General features: G+C 40.3%; 1 protein-coding gene and 1 pseudogene across 1 annotated transcript in view; both read left to right on the top strand.

Annotated features, from left to right (window-relative positions):
- Positions 1-22441, top strand: part of LOC138441134 (large ribosomal subunit protein uL16-like) — a 790661-nt gene that overhangs the window by 476412 nt on the left and 291808 nt on the right. The window lies entirely within an intron of this gene.
- The window catches only part of LOC138441562 (large ribosomal subunit protein uL24 pseudogene), an 80244-nt pseudogene that overhangs the window by 1921 nt on the left and 55882 nt on the right, over positions 1-22441 (top strand).

The raw sequence follows: 22441 nt of genomic DNA, 5'->3' as shown, positions 1-22441 counted from the left end.
AGAGATGGGAATACCAGACCACCTAACCTGCCTCTTGAGAAATCTGTATGCAGGTCAGGAAGCAACAGTTAGAACTGGCCATGAAACAACAGACTGGTTCCAAATAGGAAAAGGAGTATGTCAAGGCTGTATATTGTCACCCTGCTCATTTAACTTATATGCAGAGTACATCATGAGAAACGCTGGACTGGAAGAAACACAAGCTGGAATCAAGGTTGCCAGGAGAAATACCAATAACCTCAGATATACAGATGACACCACCCTTACGGCAGAAAGTGAAGAGGAGTTAAAAAGCCTCTTGATGAAAGTGAAAGAGGAGAGCGAAAAAGTTGGCCTAAAGCTCAACATTCAGAAAACGAAGATCATGGCATCCAGTCCCATCACTTCATGGGAAATAGATGGGGAAACAGTGGAAACGGTGTCAGACTTTAGTTTTGGGGCTCCAAAATCACTGCAGACGGTGACTGCAGCCATGAAATTAAAAGACGCTTACTCCTTGGAAGAAAAGTTATGACCAACCTAGACAGCATATTCAAAAGCAGAGACATTACTTTGCTGACAAAGGTCTGTCTAGTCAAGGCTATGGTTTTTCCTGTGGTCATGTATGGATGTGAGAGTTGGACTGTGAAGAAGGCTGAGCCCTGAAGAATTGATGCTTTTGAACTGTGGTGTTGGAGAAGACTCTTGAGAGTCCCTTGGACTGCAAGGAGATCCAACCAGTCCATTCTGAAGGAGATCAACCCTGGGATTTCTTTCGAAGGAATGATGCTAAAGCTGAAACTCCAGTACTTTGGCCACCTCATGCGAAGAGTTAACTCATTGGAAAAGACTCTGATGCTGGGAGGGATTGAGGGCAGGAGGAGAAGGGGACGACTGAGGATGAGATGGCTGGATGGCATCACGGACTTGATGGACGTGAGTATGAGCAAACTCCGGGAGTTGGTGATGGACCGGGAGGCCTGGCGTGCTGCGATTCATGGGGTCACAAAGAGTCGGACATGACTGAGCGACTGAACTGAACTGAACTGATTAGGAGACAAAGTTCATGGGGGTCTCAAGCAATTACAGGTGCATTTTATCCTAAGTGATGACTAGATGATCAGGCCTCAGCTGGTACTACCCTCCAGAGAAGAGTTAAGCTTTAGAGTGTCAGAGAAATCAGAGCAGGTTCCAGCAGGATGCTGGATTTGAGCAATGGTCAGATGCAAGCCAGTGAGAGCTAGAAAGGACTTTCCACACATGGGAAAAGCATAAACAGAGGCAATGAGGAAAAATCACTATGTTTACAGAATATGTGAGGATATCCTGGGCAGAGAAAAATTTCCTGCTGGGAAATAAAAGAAGGTAATCTTAGGAAAAAGGATCCAGCTTATTGAGGACTTTAAATTCCAAACCAGTGATTGAAATAGATTACTATTAATGATCATGACAGAGTTTGAGAAAAACTAATCTGGCAATAGTTCAAAGGATGAATTGAAGATTAAGAGATAAATAAACCGGTTTGAACATAAATCCAGGTAAGAAGCCACAATTAGGATCAAAGCTATGCAGATGGGGGATAGGGACCTCCATCAGGATGGTTTATATTGGAGTGAATGAAGCACAGAAGTAAGGCTTGAACACGTGGTCAACCCTTCCTGGAAATGAGTTCACCTGCACTTGGTAAGTTACCTTTATAAATCAGGTCAGTAAGGCACTATTAGAACTTTTTTTTTCATGCACAGCTTGTGGGATAATTCCTTAAGCAGGGATCAAACCCCAGCCCTTAGGAGTGAAAGAACTGAGTCCTAACCACTGGACCACCAGGGAAGTCCCTATTAGAGCCATTTAACCTCCAAGAAAAGGTATAAAACACTTCTACTAGAAAGACAGATGATAACACAGAAAGGAAATAATCAGTGTGTGGTGTAGGAGTACCAGGAGGTACAGTTGTTTTTTATTTTTTATGGTGAAGTATTTTAAGAAAACCATTTAGTATAACTAATCTGTTTTTCCTTTCAAAGGTAGTTCATTTAAGTATAACCTGATTAGAAGGAATAAATAAGGCAAGGTCAAGATTGGATCTGCTGTGTTGACATATTAAAATTCATGAAAGCAATGATATTTAAGAGCTCATACATTCATATCTAAGATCTGATACATTTGAAATGAGTTATGAGCTGATGTGGGGGTGTGTATTTTTAATAAAAGCAGGAATGACATTTCTTTTAAAAAAAATTTCATTGAAATATTAACTGATTTACAATGTGTTCATTTCTGCTATATAGCAAAGTGATTCAGCTATATATATATATATCCCCATATATGTACATTCTTTTTCATATTCTTTTCCATTATGGTTTATCACAGAATATTGAATATAGGCCCCTGTGCTGTACAGTAGCACCCTGTTTATCCACTCTCTGCACAATAGTTTGCACTGCTAACCCCAAACTCCTAACCCATCCCTCCCCCAGGCCCCTCCACCTCTGGCAACCACAAGTCTCTTCCCTGTGTCTGTGACTCAGTTTCAAAAATAAGTTCACTGGTGTCGTTTTTAGATTCCACATGTAAGTGATAGCCTTTTTGTTTTTCTGACTTTGGTTAGTGCAGTAATCTCTAGGTCCATCCGTATTGCTGCCAATAGCATTATTTAATTATGTTTTATGGCTGAGTAGTAAGGAATAATGTTTCTAATCACACCTCTCAGATGTTCGCAGTGCAACAACATTGTTAACATGCCTTAAAGATGTAAAGTGTCTTGAGGAAGTGGTAGTCAGAATTAAGCCCAGCTGCTGCCTGTGTCATGCTGCTCTGCCAGATTCACCAGCTCAGTCTCTCCAGCCTCACCTCCATCCCCCCATTCCACTGGGAATGGCCTTTCTGCACTTCAAACATACCAAGTTAGTTCTCACCTCAGAACTACCTGGAATGATCTTCCCAAGATTTTCCCGTGGCTGCCTCCTTCTCCTCATTCAGCTCTGAACCTGTATCATCTCAGGGAGGGACAGAAGACGCTGCTGGAGGCCCTGCCCGTATGCCCCTTCACAGGGTGTGCGTTCATCCCCCAGGTGCTGTGGGTATTGGCTGCTCCTGGCCCAGGCCTTTGTCCTTTCATGTGGAATTGCCCTTGGCTTGCAGGAGCCTCCTCACCTGGCATTGGTCCAGGAGATAATGGCAGTAACTTACACCTCCCCACCCAGGGGAAGGCCGTGGACAAAAGCTGGATGATGAAAGGATTAGCAACCTTCACCTCTGATGGCTCAGAGGGCAAAGAATTCGCCTACCATGAAGGAAACCCCAGTTCGCTCCCTGGGTTGGGAAGATTTCCTGGATGAAAGGAGTGGCAACGCACTCCAGTATTCTTACCTGGAGAATCCCAGGGACAGAGGAGCCCGGTGGGCTACAGTCCACAAGGTCATAAAGAGTTGGACACGACTGAGCGACTAACACACGACACCTCTGAGTGGAGCAATGCATGATTCAGGGCTTCCCATGGGATCGAGCTGAGACCAGACTTCTCCTAAAGCCATATCTTTACTGAACTTCATCCCCTGCTGTCTCCTCCTGTTTTCACTCCCTAAAAGGTTTCTCCTTAAGATCTTTTAAGTAAAGAGTCCCACTTCAGATTCCATTCACAGAGAAAGTGATTTAGGACAGCTAGTGAGAGGAATGGCCCTAGGAAGCCAACTGGATGTAGGTTTGGTGTTGGAGTGCTTATCTACTAGATGGCAATGAGAACCCCGTCATCGGTAGTGAGTGAACTGTTATTACTGCTTGGCTTGCTGTCGTGGTGCCATTGCTAAGATATTCACCTGCAGAGAACCAGGACAAAATGAAGGAAGAAGAAGCTGTACTGAATTCTGCAATGGCTCTGGGTATTTAACATGTATGAGGAAAACAGGGGGAAGCTTGGTACACAGGAATGCTTGCTTGTACTGTCTTTGCCACTTCTTGGGAGTCTGTAGTTATTTCAAAATCACAAGTTGTAAAGGAAAACAGATAGCTATTTAGTGGGTGATGAGGAAGTTTACTGGGCTTCCCAGATGGCTCAGTGGTAAAGAATCCTCTTGCCAATGCAGGAGACAGGTTTGATCCTTGGGTCGGAAAGACCCCCTAGAGGAGGAAATGGCAACCCATTCTACTGTCCTTGCCTGGAAAATCCTTTGGGCAGAGGAACAAGGTGGGCTACAGTCCACGAGATTGCAAAGAGTTGGATATGACTGAGCAACTGAGCTTGCAACATGAGGAAGTCTACCAGTTTAAGTGGGACTTAGAATAAAAAAGGGCTCTGTAGTGGATCTGGGTTATGGTACAAGAAACACTGCCTTTTGGGCCACATGACCCCCAAAATTCTAGGGTATTTGGATGTGTCTGTGGTAGGTAAAGATGCTGTGTGAAATACTTGAGAACCCTAAATGTGAGAATTGCCATGCAGATCTCTAGGGTTCTTGGGCAAGGCTGTGTTACCTGTAGCAGAGAACTATACACCATTCACAAAACAGCGTCTGACACATTATTGTGACCTGGAAGTGACTATCTGATTATGAGACATCAAATCACTATGAAACAAGAGCTGCCCACCACAAGCTGAGTTTGGTCAGACTTACCAGATCATAAGATTGGGTACACCAGCAGCATCCATCAGAAGATAGAAACAGTGCATCTGAAACTAGGCTCGAGCAGTTCCCCAAAGCATAACAAAGCTGTGCAAACAAGTAGATCAGAACAACTACTACTTTTAACCTGAGGACAGCCTGCAACATCAAAGTTGTAATTTGTTCCAAGAATTCTCCTCTTATAAGTACCAGAAATTACACCAACCAGAATGCTGGAGGACCTGCAACCAGATGGAATGGCAATAAGAAACATGGCAATGAGAAACAGTTGGCTCTGAGTGGTACAAAGGGTAGATTGTAGCAGATGCTATTGGTGCCTTCCAGGTGGCTCAGGGGTGAAGAATCCGCCTGCCAATTCATGAGACACAAGACATGTGGGTTTGATCCCTGGGAGGGGAAGATCCCCTGGAGGAAATGGCAACCCACTCCAATATTCTTGCCTGTGAAATTCCATGGACAGAGGAGCTGAGTGGGCTACAGTCCATGGGGTCGCAAAGAGTTACATAACTAAGCAACTGAGCATGCATGAAATCCCCTTTACAAACTGGAGTACCAGTGTTGGCTGCTAACTACACCTGCACTTTTCCCCAGGAGGTTGCATTCGGCTGATTGGAGATGCCCAAGTCAGAAATGAAGCCCGCTTCCATAGTCTACAGAGGCAGCTGTCCAGCCACGGGCTACACTCGCCAGCCTCTCTTGCAGCTCGATAGGGACATGTGAATAGTTCCCACTGAGAACTATTGAGATGTATTCTCTCAAGACCAAGATTAAGAATCTTTCTCCGTTTGTTTTTTCCTTATGCTCCTCCTGCATGTAAAGGGTGAAAACCCTGAGAAAAGAAGGCCACAGATAAAAGGAGGCTGAGTTCCTGAGTCACCATGTGGAAGCTGCCACCAGTCAGGATTGTTAAATGACTGGGGTCACAGTTGCGACAGCTGCATTACTCTAATATCCTCTCTCTGTGAACTCTAATGGGATTCCTGACATACTGGGAAGTGGGACTGGATGCTTCTGAAAGCTCCTTCTGATACCGATTCTCTGGCACTTTTCTTCTGAAATTTATAAACTATTGTACTTGAAAGTTATGTTGTCAAATAGGATCATTTAATTATCCTGTAGTAAATATCGTAGAGCTTAAAACCACTGGATCAGAACTGGTTTCTAGCTCTGGCTCTTCTACAAGCCTGTTATAGAGTCTGGAAAATATAACTTTGCTTCTCTGAGCCTCAGTTTCATCAACTGTAAAATACAAATAAAATGCAATGTGAATGAGGAGACAATATGACCTCGAAGTTCCTTTTGAACTCTTATGGTTATTACTTCTCTGTATCATATTAAAATAAAATCTCTTTGAGAAATGTACAGCAACAGCTCTTTATAGGCAGAGAGAAGTGGGAGCACAGGACTTTAGTGCATTAATTAATATTGCACTAAACTTAACCTATAATAAACTCTTTAATCACAGAGTATCTTTTATTATTGGACTTAAAAAATTGGAGATGAGTCATTAGGTTCTTTGCTTTTGGCTCTGGATATAGTCAAATTGTCTTGACCAAGTCAGATACTCCATTCAGTTGAGGCAGTAACTGCGGATGATTTGTTTCAGGAGGAGGAAATGGGGCCAAGTGAGTCCAGTGGGAAATGACTGGCAATGCCAAGAACCACTCCAGGGCACCGGGCCATGATCGTGTCAGTGACACACAGCCCGCGCTAACCGTGAATCCCACAGTAAACCATAAGCCGACTGAACTTTTGTTTTCCTTTATAAACAAAGAGGCATGGCGGTGTTCCAATAATATTTTGTTTACTGGCTTCGGTTATTATTTTTTAAAAATTAACCAAACTAAGAAAGTCGTTTAGGGGAGGGTGGTGGGAGGGGGATTCAGGGTTGGGAACTCATGTACACCTGTGGCGGATTCATGTCAATGTATGGCAAAACCAATACAGTATTGTAAAGTTAAAAAATAAAAAATAAAAATAAAAAATTAATAAATAAATTAAAATTTTATTAAAATGTAAAAAAACAAAACAAAACAAAAAAAGAAAGTTGTTTAGAAGGCACAAAATTATTACAGAAAAAATTCTGCAAGCTATTAGATAAATCTGTTTCCCTGGTAAACATGAAGTCTTCTGACACTCTGCATCTCTAAATCACATCATTTCATTTTGTTTGTGTTGGACAGGGCATTGCATTTAACTAATCTCTTGGTGTTTGTGTAAGGAACTTGGGCTGGCTGTAGATAAAGGAGGGATTGGACTGCCTTGTGTCTTATCCATTGTAGAATATGATGTTTTCATTGGGTTGATTTTCCTGCAGGTGAGCATGATAAGCAATTCTCAGAGGTTAGAGGAGCTGCTGGGTTCAATCTAAGCTGTTGGATTATATCTTCCTGAATGGCCACACATGCAAATGTTTGTCAAATTCTAAGGTTAAGATGCAGCTCCAACAATGATATCTGGTAAAGTATCTCGAGAGACGGAAAAAGGAGATAGTTTCCTCAGCCTCTTTACCAAGCGTCAGTTCAGTCCAACTTCCCACAGACCTGGCTCCCAGTGTTGGGCTGTGTATTCCTTGCAGTCCTAATAGTAATATAAAGAGAATGTACTGACTTTCTCTGCTGAGGCTCCTTGCATACACATGTATTTGTATTTGGATACAAATACATCAAACCATGAAAGGACATACTGAAAGATCCATAGGTGTCTAGGACATGCTTTAAGGATTACCCAAACTTAAAATCTTAGCTCTGTCTGCCCCTACCCTGGACTGCCTTTTACTTTCTATAGCCAATCACTTGCCAATTTATGTTTATTCAACATACACAGGAGTTTTCATTTCTTTCTAGGGCTACTCTCAGTTACTTCAGAGCCTCTCACTGACACCATAGTATTAGATTCTAAACTGCCTTTCCAGACCCAGTGCATCTTAGACATGCCAGTAGACTAAGCATTGAAACCTGGTTCCCATCATGTTAATTTCTGCTCATCCTTCTCAGTGGTTTCCTCTTGCATATATAATTATGTGTAACCTCCTCCTGGCATCTCTTAAAATTAAGCTCAAATTTGTATTTTCCAGTCTTAATCACCTATTTCACACATCCAACTCTAATATAACTACCTGGAAAAGTTGAAACTTTCTTATGTATGTGCTGTTTTTCATATTATGCCTCAATTCTTCTTTGAAACTTTTTTCATATAAGTTGGCTCTGGTTTTGTTTTCTTTCACTACTCCAAGGGCAGAACCATTTACATAGCTGGTTTTCAGTGCATTTTTGTGGATCTGAGTTTGAAGGTGAAGTCCTTCAGGTACAATCCAAGATCCATTCTCTCATGGTTATGTGTCAGGCATTGTTCTAGGACTTGAGATAAAAAAATCTGAACACACCAACAGGACTAGAAGTACGCCCTCACGAAGCTCAAATGGGGGGAGCTTGGGTAGGAGATGAGATATTAAACAAATAAGCAAGCAACATACTTAGAATGCCATATGAGATGTGAGCTATAAAGAAAAGCAAAGGGGGAAGGGGAAGGGTGAGTACCAGAAGTGGCTGGGATGGGGGAGAAATGTTAAATAATAGTGATCACAGAGGGTCCTTCTGAGAAAGTCATGTTTGAACAAAATACTTATTGGGGAGGAACCTGTGGCTACTGAGGACAAAAGCCTTCTAAGGAAAGGCACCAGATATGCGGACGCCCTGAGGCAGGAACTTTTGGTGTCCCAGTAACAAGCAGCAAAGAAAGCAGCGTGAGCCAGGCAACAGGTGAGAGTGGGGGGTCTCAGTGGACCATCAGCTATTGTAAAAACATTGATATTTACCCTAAGTCAAATGCAGAGACTTGGCAGGGCACTGAGCAGAGAAGCTCCATGATCTGTATTATATCTTTAAAAGATCTCTGGCTCCTTGAGAGTGAACTGATAGGCCAGGAGGTAGAAGCAGAGAAACCACTTAGGAGCATTTATGATAAGCTAAGATGGTGACTTGGACTAGGGTGGTGGTGAAGGGTTTGAAAGGAGGTCACATTCTAGAAATATTTTTAAAATAGACCTGATAAGAGCTATTGATGGCTTGAATGTGGCATGTGAGAGAAAAAGAGAACCAACAATGAGACTTTCCAAGTGGTCCACTGGCTAAGAATCTGCCTTCCAATGCAGGGGATGTGGGTTCAGTCCCTGGTCAGGGAACTAAGATCCCACATGCCACAGGGAAACTAAGCCTGAGCACCCCAACTAGAGAAGGCTGCCCACCGCAACAAAAGAGGCCCAGATGCTGCAACTAGAGAAAGCCCGAACACTGAAATGAAGATCCTGTGTGCTCCAAGAAAGACCCCGTGCAGCCAAAACTTTTTAAAAATAAAATTTTTAAATTGAAAAAGAGAGAGAGAGATCCAAGGATAAGTCCAAGGTTATCCTTGAGTAAGTAGAAGGAAGTTGGCCTCATCAAGATGGGATAAACTATTAGAGGAACAAACTTTAGAGTTTGGATGGCAAGATGATCAAGATTTTTATTAGATTATCAGTGATAATTTAAGGTAATTCTGGTCTCATCCAAAGTTTTAATTAGAATGTTCCTTTCTAGCAGACCGTGAATTTTATCTCAAAGCCTTTTTCTTCTAGTATTCTTATAACACAAATCTGAGACACTGTAGACAACTAAAAATTAAATTATGTTTTAAAAGTTAGCATGGCAAAAACTACCAAAAGCAAAGGCTAAATACAAATGACAAACCATGAAACAATATCTGTAGCTCATATTATAATCCTGCTGCTGCTGCTGCTGCTGCTAAGTCGCTTCAGTTGTGTCCGACTCTGTGCGACCCCATAGACGGCCTCCTACCAGGCTCCTCTGTCCCTGGGATTCTCCAGGCAAGAACACTGGAGTGGGTTGCCGTGTCCTTCTCCAATGCATGAAAGTGAAAAGTGAAAGTGAAGTCGCTCAGTCGTGTCCAACTCTTAGCAACCCCATGGACTGCAGCCCACCAGGCTCCTCTGTCCATGGGATTTTCCAGGCAAGAGTACTGTAGTGGGGTGCCGTGGCCTTCTCCGATTATAATCCTAGCTTTCTTAATATATTAAAAAACTCTTATAAGTAAATAAGAAATAATAATAACAGCCCAGAAGGAAAAATGGACAATGGATGTGAACAGACAATTCAGGGAAAAAGAAAACACCACTATGAATGCCTCTTAAACATAAGACACTCAGTGTCACTCATTTAAAGCTATAATTAGATAGCTTCTTCCCTATCAAATTGATAAACATCAAAAAGCTTAATAACTCAGGATATTGGTTAGAGAATGAGGAAATAAGTGTTCTCATATATCAACATCTATGGAGGACAATTTAGCAACATCTGTCAATATTTTAAATGTATATACTCCAACAAAGCAATTTGACTTCTGGCTATGTATACTAGAGATGTAGTAACATATTTCAGAGAAGATACACACACAAGGTTAGGTTTTATACCATGGTATGTAATTTTCAAAGATTGAAAAAAATGTTTGGTTCAGTTTAGTCCCTCAGTTCAGTTCAGTTCAGTCGCTCAGTCGTGTCCGACTCTTTGCAACCCCATGAATCGCAGCACACCAGGCCTCCCTGTCCATCACCAACTCCTGGGGTTTACTCAAACCCATGTCCATCGAGTTGGTGATGCCAGCCATTTCATCCTCTGTTGGCCCCTTCTCCTCCTGGCTCCAATCCCTCCCAGCATCAGGGTCTTTTCCAATGAGTCAACTCTTCACATGAGGTGGCCAAAGTATTGGAGTTTCAGCTTTAGCATCAGTCCTTCCAATGGACACCCGGGACTGATCTCTTTAAGAATGGACTGGCTGGATCTCCTTGCAGTCCAAGGGATTCTCAAGAGTCTTCTCCAACACCACAGTTCAAAAGCATCAATTCTTCGGTGCTCAGCCTTCTTCACAATCCAACTCTCACATCCATACATGACCACTGGAAAAACCATAGCCTTGACTAGACGGACCTTTGTTGGAAGTAATGTCTCTGCTCTTTAATATGCTTTTTAGTCATGTCTAACTCTTTGCAATCCCATGAACTGCAGCTCACCAGGCTTCCCTGTCCATCACCAACTCCTGGAGATTACTCAAACTCATGTCCATTGAGTCAGTGATGCCATCCAACCATCTCATCCTCTGACGTCCCCTTCTTCTCCTGCCTTCAATCTTTCCCAGCATCAGGGTCTTTTCCAATGAGTCAGTTCTTCACATCAGGTGGCCAAAGTATTGGAGTTTCGGCTTAAGCATCACTCCTTCCAATGAATATTCAGGACTGATTTCCTTTAGGATGGACTGGTTGGATCTCCAGCTTGTGCTTCATCCAGCCCAGCATTTCTCATGATGTCCCCTGCATATAAGTTAAATAACCAGGGTGACAATATACAGTCTTGAAGTACTCCTTTTCCTATTTGGAACCAGTCTGTTGTTCTATGTCCAGTTCTAACTGTTGCTTCTTGACCTGCATACGGATTTCTCAGGAGGCAGGTCAGGTGGTCTGGTATTCCCATCTCTTGAAGAATTTTCCACAATTTATTGTGATCCACACAGTCAAAGGCTTTGGTATAGTCAAGAAAGCAGAAATAGATGTTTTTCTGGAACTCTCTTGCTTTTTCCATGATCCAGCGGATGTTGGCAATTTGATCTCTAGTTCCTCTGCCTTTTCTAAAACCAGCTTGAACATCTGGAAGTTCACGGTTCACGTATCGCTGAAGCCTGGCTTGGAGAATTTTGAGCATTACCTTACTAGCGTGTGAGATGAGTGCAGTTGTGCGGTGGTTTGAGCCTTTTTTGGCATTGCCTTTCTTTGGGATTGGAATGAAAACTGACCTTTTCCAGTCCTGTGGCCACTGCTGAGTTTTCCAAATTTGCTGGCATATTGAGTGCAGCACTTTCACAGCATCATCTTTCAGGATTTGAGATAGCTTAAATTTGTATAGAGAAGGAAAATATATCACTAGTTTGTTTCCTCCTGCCGCTTAAGAGAGATAAAAATGTCTGACACTTGCAGGCTATTTCCTCTGTTTGGAGACCCTTGGCCTTCCTGCCTGTTACCCTCTCAAAACCATTACATTTTAAAATAGGTTTGGCATCCTTATCTTTTCTCTGTTTCTTTCTTTTATTATGAAATTAACATATTCACAGAATTCCCTGGTGGACCAGTAGCTAAGACTCCAAGCTCCCAATGCGGGGGACCCAATTTCAGATCCTGGTCATGGAACTAGATCCCACATGTCATAACTAAGACCCAGTAAGCCAAATAAGTAAATGTTTTAAAAAATAAAATAATATAAAATATTCATATGTTACTTAAATTCATTGGGGAAAGAAATGAGAGTGAGTGAGACTTAAAGAGGAACTTTCCTGGTGGTCGAGTGGTTAAGAACCTCCTTCCGATGCAAGGGCTGGTTGGGGAACTAAGATCCCACGTGCTGCGGGGCAATGTGTCTGTTCAGGCTGCTGTAACAGAATGTCATTGACAGAATGAATTAGAAACATAGAAACTTTATTTCCCACAGTTCTGGAGGCTAAGAAGTCCAGCAGCAAGGCACCAGCAGACTTGGTGTCTCGTGAAAGCCTGTTTCCTATTGCATGTTAGAAGACTTTTACCTGTGTCCTCACGCTGAGAAAGGGGTGTGGGGCTCACCGGGAATCTGTTTTAGACACTAAGGTCACTCACGAGGACTCCACCCTCAAGACATAATCACCTCCCCCACCCTGGCCAAATACCTTCCACATTAGTTCATTTACATTAAATGCACTGATTTAGGCGGGTGGTGGGGGGAGGGCGGGGGGAAGGGCAGTGAGTTCAGTTCAGTCACTCAGTCTTGTCTACGCTTTGCGACCCCAAGGACTGCAGCACGCCGAGCCTCCCTGTCCATCACCAACTCCCAGAATTTGCTCAAACTCATGTCCATTGAGTCGGTGATGCCTTCCAACCATCTCATCCTCTGTCATCCCCTTCTTCTTCCGCCTTCAGTCTTTCCCAGCATCAGGGTCTTTTCCAATGAATCAGTTCTTTACATCAGGTGGCCAGAGTATTGGAGTTGCAGCTTAAGCATCACTCCTTCCAATGAATATTCAGGATAATTTTCTTTAGGATGGACTGGGTGGATCTCCTTGCAGTTCAAGGGACTCTCAAAAGTCTTCTCCAACACCACATTTCAAAAGCATCAATTCTTTGGTGCTCAGCTTTCTTTATAGTCCAACTCTCACATCCATATATGCATACTGGAAAACCATAACTTTGACTAGACGGGCTTTGTTGGCAAAGTAATGTCTCTGCTTTTTAATATGCTGTCTAGGTTTGTCATAACTTTCCTTCCAAGGAACAAGCGTCTTTTAATTTCATGGCTGCAGTCACCATCTCCAATGATTTTGGAGCCCAAAATAATAAAGTCTGTCACTGTTTCCACTGTTTCCCCATCTATTTGCCATGAAGTAATGCCGTCTATGGGGTCACACAGAGTCAGACACGACTGAAGTGGCTTAGCAGCAGCAGCAGCAATGGAATCAGATCCCACTGGTTGGGGGGAAGGGGGAACACAAACATTCAGTCTATAGACCTTACTTAAAAAAATATTCTAACTGAAGCTTTAGAAGGTTTTATTTCTTCTTCTTTTTTTTTGTTCCCCGGCAAGGGATCAAACTGCCCTTTTCAGTGGATGTGCAGAGTCCTAACCACTGGACCAATGGGGAATTCCCCAAAAAGGTTTTTAAATAGATGTTTAATATGCTCTCATAACAAAAAGTCTGTTGGGAAGAATTAGCTTTAATTTTTGGAGTTTCAATTCAATATTGATATTAACTTAATATTTAATTATAAAGTTTTTGTTTATTACCTCCATTATGACTTTTGACGTCAGCTATTTGATTTGCCCAACATCTAAAAACTTCTATTTTCCCAGGTAATGCTTGGCATAGTTTGTGGTATTAATCTTTCCAATACATTATTTTCTTTGCACTTCTTATTATGGGGTGGTATTTCTTTTCATTTAGTAAGACATGTTTAAACAAGCAGCTTGGTCAACATTCTGCTACTAATGCATTATTTTTTTTAAGTAACTCTATTTCTGCTTATAAAAGTAAACCATATTCACTGAAAAAAAAAAATCAGAGAAAGAAAGAAAAAAAAAAAGACCAGAGAAACAGAAAGTACAAAATAAAGATTACATAAAGTTCCAGCTTCCAGAGACAACCACTGATAATATTTTGTGGTCTAATCCTCCAGATTTTATTCTACATATAACATCAATTTGTCATCACAGTACATAGACAGATATCTGAAAATCAGCTGTAGCAAACAACTAAAATGTGGCCAATTTGCTGTAATGTTTGGAGGAAAATGACCCATGATGTTGACAGACATTGCAAAAACACATGGCTTTATACTAAAAGCACATCTTGTGAATCTAGGAACTTAGTGTCAGAATATTTTTTTTCATAGTTTACTAAGGCTAAAAAGTTGATGCTACTAATCTATCTAGATTTTGGTCTCAAGGTCATATTCTTTCTCATAGACAAATAAGCCAGAGTTTCCCAGTTTGTTGGCAAGACTGGAACTTTGCAAATTATAGGGCCTGAAGAACATCACAGTTTTACACAGATGCTGCAGGAGAAGAAGCATCTGATGAGACTTTCTGAATTAACCAGACCTGTTCTTGTATGTCTCGTTGTTGTTTAGCCTACAGCATTAATTAACCTTTTCATATATTTACTCTGAAATGTTCATCCAGTTATTCTCTGAACAGATGGCCCCCAGAAGTTACCTTATTCAGAACAGGGTAATTAAACATGAAAATTATGATACGAGTTATGGTCTCATTTTCCACAGAAAATGCCACAAAATCCTGCAGACAGGGTGGATTTAAAACAGTGTCTTCATGCATGCTTTGCTTAGACCAGAGAGTGAGAGAGGCCCATACTTGTGTAAAACAGGCTACAAGCAGAATAGAAGCAGTTGTCCCTGTATTTCCAGTTAGTAAGGAAAGAACTTTCAGAGCTCATCCGGCTATCCAACTCCCCAGGGCTGTCAGTGATAAATCCCTAGTGAATATGTCAGATTTTTCTAGGGCCTGATCTTTCTTTTTTTTTAATATAATTTTTAAAATTTTAATTGGAGGCTAATTACTTTACAATATTGTATTGGTTTTGCCATACATCAACATGAATCCGCCACAGGTGTATACGTGTTCCCCATCCTGAACCCCCCTCCCACCTCCCTCCCCGTATGATCCCTCTGGGTCATCCCAGTGCACCAGGCCCGAGCATCCTGTATCATGCATCAAACCTGGACTGGCGATTCGTTTCACATATGATATTTTACATGTTTCAATGCCATTCTCCCAAATCATCCCACCCTCGCCCTAGGGCCTGATCTTTCTGCCTGAAGCTTTTGGATTACGAGATAGTTGTGAAGTCTTCACTGCTTTGGTATATTAAATGTCTGGTTTTAAGTCAGACATTTGGAAATTGCTTGAAATCTTCAAGATGCGAAGTTTAGTCCAGCCTAGTGGATGATCTGGATACAGTGATAGCTAATTCAGCAATCATATCCTTCCAATGTGATGCATGATTATAATTCTTAAAAAAATTGATAAGTAAATAAACTGGAAAGGGACTCCTAGAACTGATTAAGTAATTTCCCTTTATAAAGACATTTTTAAAATTCAATAGGCATCCCAATGTGTCACCTGTAGTGGTGGTGAAATTATGTAATGGCTTGAAAAACTTTCTTGCAAATCTGTAGATTTGAAAGACTGATAGGCCTGGTGGGGTGTGAATATTAACATCATTTACTTATTCATTTGTAGGAATAACACCCCTCCTCATTTTCTCCATTAACGTAGTATGTTGTCTTGGCATATGAGCCTTAAGTTTCTTTTTCTAATGTACGAATATAGATCACATTTGTTCTCTGCTATTTCGTTTTTCTGTTTTTCTTCTGATCCTCGTACCCCTCTTAAACACAGTCCTGTCGATTACAAGCAGCTGCAAGGATCTGACTGTTTCCTGTCTTTCAGCGCTTCACCACTGCGGAAGGTATGGCCGAAGGACCTCATCTGGGAGCTTGCTGGAATTGCAGAATCCCAGATCCCTCCAAAACCACTACATTAGGATCTGCGTTTTTTTACAAGATCCCCGGGGCATTCATATGTACAACTAAAGTTTGAGAAGCACTATGATAGTGTAACCATGCCCCATGTTTCACTTGTTGAAATGGTGAAAAATTACATAATATTTTGTTATAAATTGTGTTATGGGCTGAATTGTATCCCCTTAAAATTCACATTGAATTTGAAGCCATGACCCCTTCAGAATGTGACTTTATTTGGAGACAGGGCCTTTACAGAGGTGATTAAGGTAAAATGAGGCCCTTGGCCTGGGACTTAATTCACTCTGAGTGGGATCAAAACAATATGATACTGACAAAAAAAAACAGACATATTGATCACTGGAACAGAAAGGAGGCTGAGAAGGAAACCCACACATTTATGGTAAATTAATTTATGACAAAAGAGCCAAGAATATACAAAAGGGAAAAGATAGTCTCTTTAATAAATGGTATTGGGAAAACTGGACAGCTACATGCAAAAGATGAAACTATACCCTTATCTTTTGCCATAAACGAAAATCAACTCAAAATGGATTGAAGACTTGAAACTATAAAACTTCTAGAAGCAAACATAGGGGGTGAGTTTCTTGACACTGGTTTATGTTGCTTCTACTGGTTTAGAAAATATACCGCAATTTATTTTTCTCATTGGTAATTCCTAAAATATAAATATATATTTTGACAAAACAAAAACTTGACAATTTTGTTTTCTTCCTAAACAATTCAAGAATTTCAGTGTGCTTTAACTTTGAGAGTACCACACTCATCTTTACTTCCTTTGGTTGCCTAGTATTTTAGCATATTGCTCTATGCGATATACTATTCTCTATCTATATGGGATATACATGATTGAAGCAACTTAGCAGCAGCAGCAGCTTGATCTAAGAATTACATAAGAGAATTTGTTTTCTTTACATATTTGTATAGAAGGGTCTTTATTTTGTGATCATGTTAGTTAGCCTAGTTTTATTGAATTGTGAATAGAGAATGTGGCCTCTATTATTACCATTCAAAGGTTGCTCAGTGTTTTCTGTGGACCAATATATGGTTAATTTTCTATGGACACTTGAAGTATATTATTTATCTTAAGGAAACACAGTATACCTACCGTGTATTATTGAATCCAGTCACAGTTTCTTTCTTTTACATTTTAAAATCACTGCTTGAGATTCATCTTTCAATTTTAGCATCTCATAGATGCTTTTGGCCAGGTGGCGGTCATAAGGCATTGCTGGCACAGGCATATACGTGGTCCCTGCTGTTTACATCATTGACACTTCAACTGAGATATGTTTATAATGCGGACTCTGTACATGTGGCGTTTAGTTACCATTTTCAGAGGTTGAAAAGATTAGTGTATTTTGGTGTTGAAACTAAATTTCATTGGGTACATAGAAAGGCTTGCAAAGGTATAAATTTGATATTAGTAAAGCAAATATTATTGAATGCCAAACTACACATTTTCTTGCAAGAAACAACCAAAGACTGTACAGGACCTTGAAACAATAAAGGAGAATAACTATAAGTAGATGCATCTGTGTGGCATTTTATTCCTGAGATATGTGCTAGAAGATACCTATTGCATATCAACTGAAGCAACCGAATTTAGAAATTGCAAGATCTCTCAAAATAGATGGAACAAATTTCATAACTAGCAGAGGATACTGAGACTTCTTCACGCATTTTGCAAGCCATAAGACAGGTGTCATAATTTAATTGATAGCACTTATTTTCTTGTGCTATATTTTTAAAATGATGTTTTACATTGATGGCATCTTACATTCAAATGAAATGTGATATTGACCATCTTTAGCTCATCATGCTACTTAGGTTGTCTATATTCTCACACTCCTTAAAAATTTCTTTGATCTACCTTAAATGCAAACGAAATGTCTCCTAAACAAGCACATCTACTCCCCTTTGTTATCTCCTGTAATGTCTGCTCCTTGAATGTTGCTACCAAGCTTTAAGGGCATGTATACCACAAGTGTTATATTATCGTTATCATTTAAATTTTATAATTTATTATTATAAGTAGCCCTACTTGGTCTCATTTTATGGCTTTTTGGTATGCATATCTGTTGCTGATATTAAGATCACAAATCCTGCTTTTTTTATTTTTTATTTTTATTTATTTATTTTTTCGCTCAGTCGTGTCCGACTTTTTGCGACCCCGTGGACTGTAACCTACCAGGCTCCTCCGTCCATGGGATTCTCCAGGCAAGAATACTGGAGTGGGGTGCCATGTCCTTCTCCAGGATCCTGCTTTTTTTAAAATTTGCATTTGCCTAGTTTACTTTTGCCCATCCTCTTAGTTTCAACCTTTGTGAACCACTTTGTTTTAGGTGTGTTTCTTTTACATACCCAAAAGTTTGGCTTCTTGCCTTGTGCTCTAATTTGAAAGTCAGTATGTTTCTAAAAGGTAAATAAGCACATATAAAAATTTTGACTGACATATTTCTCTTTTGTTATTTTTTATAATTTTTAAATTCCCTCGTGATATAACTTATTTTCTTTGCTCTTTTGCTAATCTGATATTTGGAGAAGTTTATGGTTTTTGTGACTTTAATTTTAAATTGTTACTCAAGAAAATATATTCTTTTGCAAATAATATATCTGATAAATGAAATGTATCCAGAATATTTAAATGACTCTTACAAATTAATAATAAAAAGACAAAAACTCAGTTTTAAAATGGACAAAGTATTTGAACAGACATTTCCCCAAAGAAGATAAACATACGAAAAGATGCTCAGCATCAGTATTAGGGAAGTACAAGTTCAGATTCACAGAAATATTACTTTATATTCCCTAGGTTACGGACTGAATGCCTGTACTCTAGCAAAATTCACACGTTTTAAGTTCTAACTCCTATGTGGTTAAATTTGGATACAGAGTCTGTGAATGTAGAACCAGGGATAGGAGGAATGGTGGGTACAGGTGTATTTTTGACCACAAGGGGCAGTGCTACTCCCTCTAATCCCTGTGTTGTTCAAGGGTCAATTGTATTCAGAGAAAATTAAGGAAATGAGGGGAAAAGGTAATTATTAAAGCGAGGGGATAGTAGAATAGAAGTAGGGTAGGGAGGAATGCTGTACAGGACAGCAAGAACATTCAGTCATTATATACCACCTGGCTCAGCCGTGAATAGTGTTTACATAGACATAATAATGAAATTCTGATTATTTATATAAGCAATCTTACAGTGTAACTGTGGAGACAAGGGGAATGAGAAATGTGTGTGTGTGTGAGAGAGAGAGAGAGATACAGAGTTAGAATTCATGTCAGTCTCCCCACGGTCTGAAATCAGTACATAATGCCTACAATTAGCAACTCAAGATGTGATATTATAAGCACATTATTTACAGATATGGAGGTAAATATCTAAAAAAATGCACAAAAATAGTTAAAAATCATTGCTATGGGAAACAGACGTGGGATATTGGGGGAGGGTGACATGTTGGAGAGTGGGGAATAGCTGGGATTTTTAAAGTAATAAACATTATAAATATATTTAACTCTACATATGTATATATAATTTTTGATAAAAAATAAAATAAGAATATGGTCAACTGTGTTGAATGTCACCAAAAAAAAAAAAAACCCACCAGATTCACTAACAGGAATTAAAAATAGATAGTGAGGGACTTTCCCAGAGGTCTAGTAGTTAAGACTTCTCCTTCCAATGCAGTCAGGTAGCTAAGATGATGCCTCAGAGTCAGAAAACCAAACCATAAAACAGAAGCAGTATTGTCACAAATAAAGATTGTAACAATAAAGACTTTAAAAATGGTCCACATCAAAAAAGCCTTCCGAAAAAAAGTTAAATTAATAACGCTTGGCAACATTAAATTCTCCAACAATTGTATATGTTTAACTATCATCTTTTTTTACATGCTTTCCCTCATTTTATTTATGTATAGAACCTAGAGGAACTACCCATATGAATATTTTTATTTCATTTTAAATTACAAGTTATCCCTCGCCACAGTCTGTAAAGTCATGTTTGTAGAAAACTTCAAAGGATAAGTGATGTGTAATCTCCATTCCTTCCCACCCAACCAGTTCTCACTGAAATTCTTCACCTGTACCTTGAGGGCCTCTCCTGGCAGCTAGGTACCAGTCATTCTTGTTTTAGGGGATGAGTTTCACTATCAGCATGTTAAAGTTATGAAGACTGCAAAATTTAGAGACACATTTACAGTTCCCTGCACCCCTCTCCCCATCCACGCCCTCTGACTTCTGACCAAATTAAGATTCCACTGGAGGAAAGGAGAGACAGAGTGGACAGACCGCACGGGAAGAAGTGGGTGGAGAATGGCATCGGTTCAGCCTAAACAAGGAGGCCCAGTGTCAGTGGCAGGTCAGCTCCCAGAGGCCATCCAGTTGCTAGGCAAGTGAGGACAGGTCACTGCTTTGCAGCGCTGCCGTGTTAACTACCCTCGTCTGTTCACGCTCCTTCCCTCTCTGACACCCAGAGAGATCAGTAGTCTATTAGGAATGACCAGCCTCTTTCCCAACAGAGGCTTTGCCACCTCCCACACCATGGGCTCCATGTGCTCGGCTGGCCTTTCTGTGGCCATCATTGACAGCCCTTGTCTGAGCAAGACTGGACCAGACGCAAGCAAAGAGGCATTTAACACTGAGACGGGTGCTGGGGAAACATACTCTCCATTGTGATCCCAAGTGGGTTTGGGCCATCTGGGGGAGGCAGAGCTTAAGGATACAGAAGGATGGAGGGGGTCTGCAATCACTGCTCGGTTCATGCTTCACAGACCACCGCCTAACTCTGCAAACTCCACCTCCAGAGATTTGACCCAGGCCCCCGGTCTCTGCTAAGGTGGGGAGGAAGGGCCAGTCCTGAATGTACCTTGTCCATCTGCGTGCCAGTGAGTAAAATGGTTGTCTTTTTGCAGTGTGACTTATTTAACATCAATAGTTTTGTTCTGTTACTCAGTAATTGTTCAGGTTTTCAAATGAAACCCTTTGCCTCTCTCTACTTTCAGCAAAATGAAATATTTCAAGTAGATAAACACCAAAGCTGGCCCCAGATATTCTGTAACCTTCCCTTTACACCATTACATGTTGGATAAGGTTATGATTATCTTGAGGCCCATTGTGATTTAAAATACTGAAGAGTGATGAAGGATGAAGTAATTTGTTTTGAACTAATGAACTAGTTTCGGCTGAATTATTTGTAAGATTTTTTTTTAAATGACCCAAATCGGCTTTTAAAAAACCTAGAAACTTGCATAATTGTAAGAACTTGACAAATTCCATTTCTTATCCTAGACAGATATGTAAGCACTGGCAGTTGTGAGATCCATAATTCAGCACTAAGATTGCTCATGTAACATTGATTTGCGAGGTTTTAAACACTTATCGAAGCCAAACTTAGACAAAAGGGCAACAATTTAGTGCTTTGAAAAATCCTATAAAGTTTTCTAAACATTGCTAACCCTTACTTTAATTTTAATCTTTTTCAGTCACTTACAGACTAAAAGCTGAATTTTAATTTTATATTTTGAGTTAAACTTTGTAATCATAAAAGTAGCTATTTCCCTGACAGGATCTTAGAGACTAATCTTCAAGCTTAATACAAATATTCTACTACATTTTCCCAAGAGTCTATTGTTTTCAGAACTGAAATAGTAAAGATATTTTAAAATTAAACCTTAATTTTATGTGAAAACAAAAAACTGGCTGTAACTCTTATATGATTTCTACATTTGAATAGCAAGTGATAATTGCCAAAAAATTAGAGAAACTGCCATCTTCCCTGGAGTTTTAAAAGGTACTTCTTCATTCTTTTGTGAAAAGATAAAACTTGTGACTGAAAACGTTGGATTGTTTTGAATCTGGAGGCACAGATTTAATAATATTGGATGGACTATTTCCTCTGCTGCTGGGACTTACCCCAAGGGCATTTAAGTCTCCGAAGAGCACAGCAGCTGCCTTAACCAAAGCAAAAAGCAGGGCTTAGTAGTAGCTCATGTGAAAATGATTTAGGGAATGCAGGCAGCAGTTGTATCAGTATACACCCATTTTGAGGTTTACACCAAAAAAAAAAAAATAATAATAATAATAAAGTGGCTCTGATGTTGGTCTGCATTAAGAGAAAAGCAGAGATGGCAGTTGCTGTCTCTACTCCAGAAACATAACTTTCAATTCTGGACGTCAAGTCTTGTAAGCAAAAGAGACAACCGCAAAATACTCAGGGAAATCAGGAGCACGAAGGGCCTCAGCACATGTCACACAAGAGACAGTTGCATGAACAATTCTGAGTGTCTTCAGTTTTGAAAAGTGATGTCTCAGGATGACTGACTTTACTTGGACTGGTATTTTGTGGAGGATGGATTCAATTTAGCCCTTATTGCCTCAGGTTATAGAACCCAAGAGTGAACATGACACAAATTCAGGCTTAATTTTCAAGATACTATTTTATTAATGTTTCCAAACACAGAATGAGGTGCTTCAGAAAAGAGTGAGTTCCAGTCTTAAGAGCTCTGTTGATACAGGCCGGACAACTCCTGGCAAGAAGTTTTTAATGCTGGGTGTGTTGTTAAATGAGACAATCTTTAAAGTTATCTCCAAAGTCCAAAATACAGATTTCAGGACCTCAGCACAACAGAATAAATGTCCAGTTCTCTTCAAAATATAACTGAGGTTACATATGATTTGGGGTAGAAGCAATGCTTCCCACCTGTACATATCCTCA

This window comes from Ovis canadensis, chromosome 5 (assembly GCF_042477335.2).
Source record: "Ovis canadensis isolate MfBH-ARS-UI-01 breed Bighorn chromosome 5, ARS-UI_OviCan_v2, whole genome shotgun sequence".
NCBI classification, from domain to species: Eukaryota; Metazoa; Chordata; class Mammalia; order Artiodactyla; family Bovidae; genus Ovis; species Ovis canadensis.
Note: the sequence above shows the minus strand (reverse complement) of the source record. Positions and strands in the feature narration are given on the sequence as shown.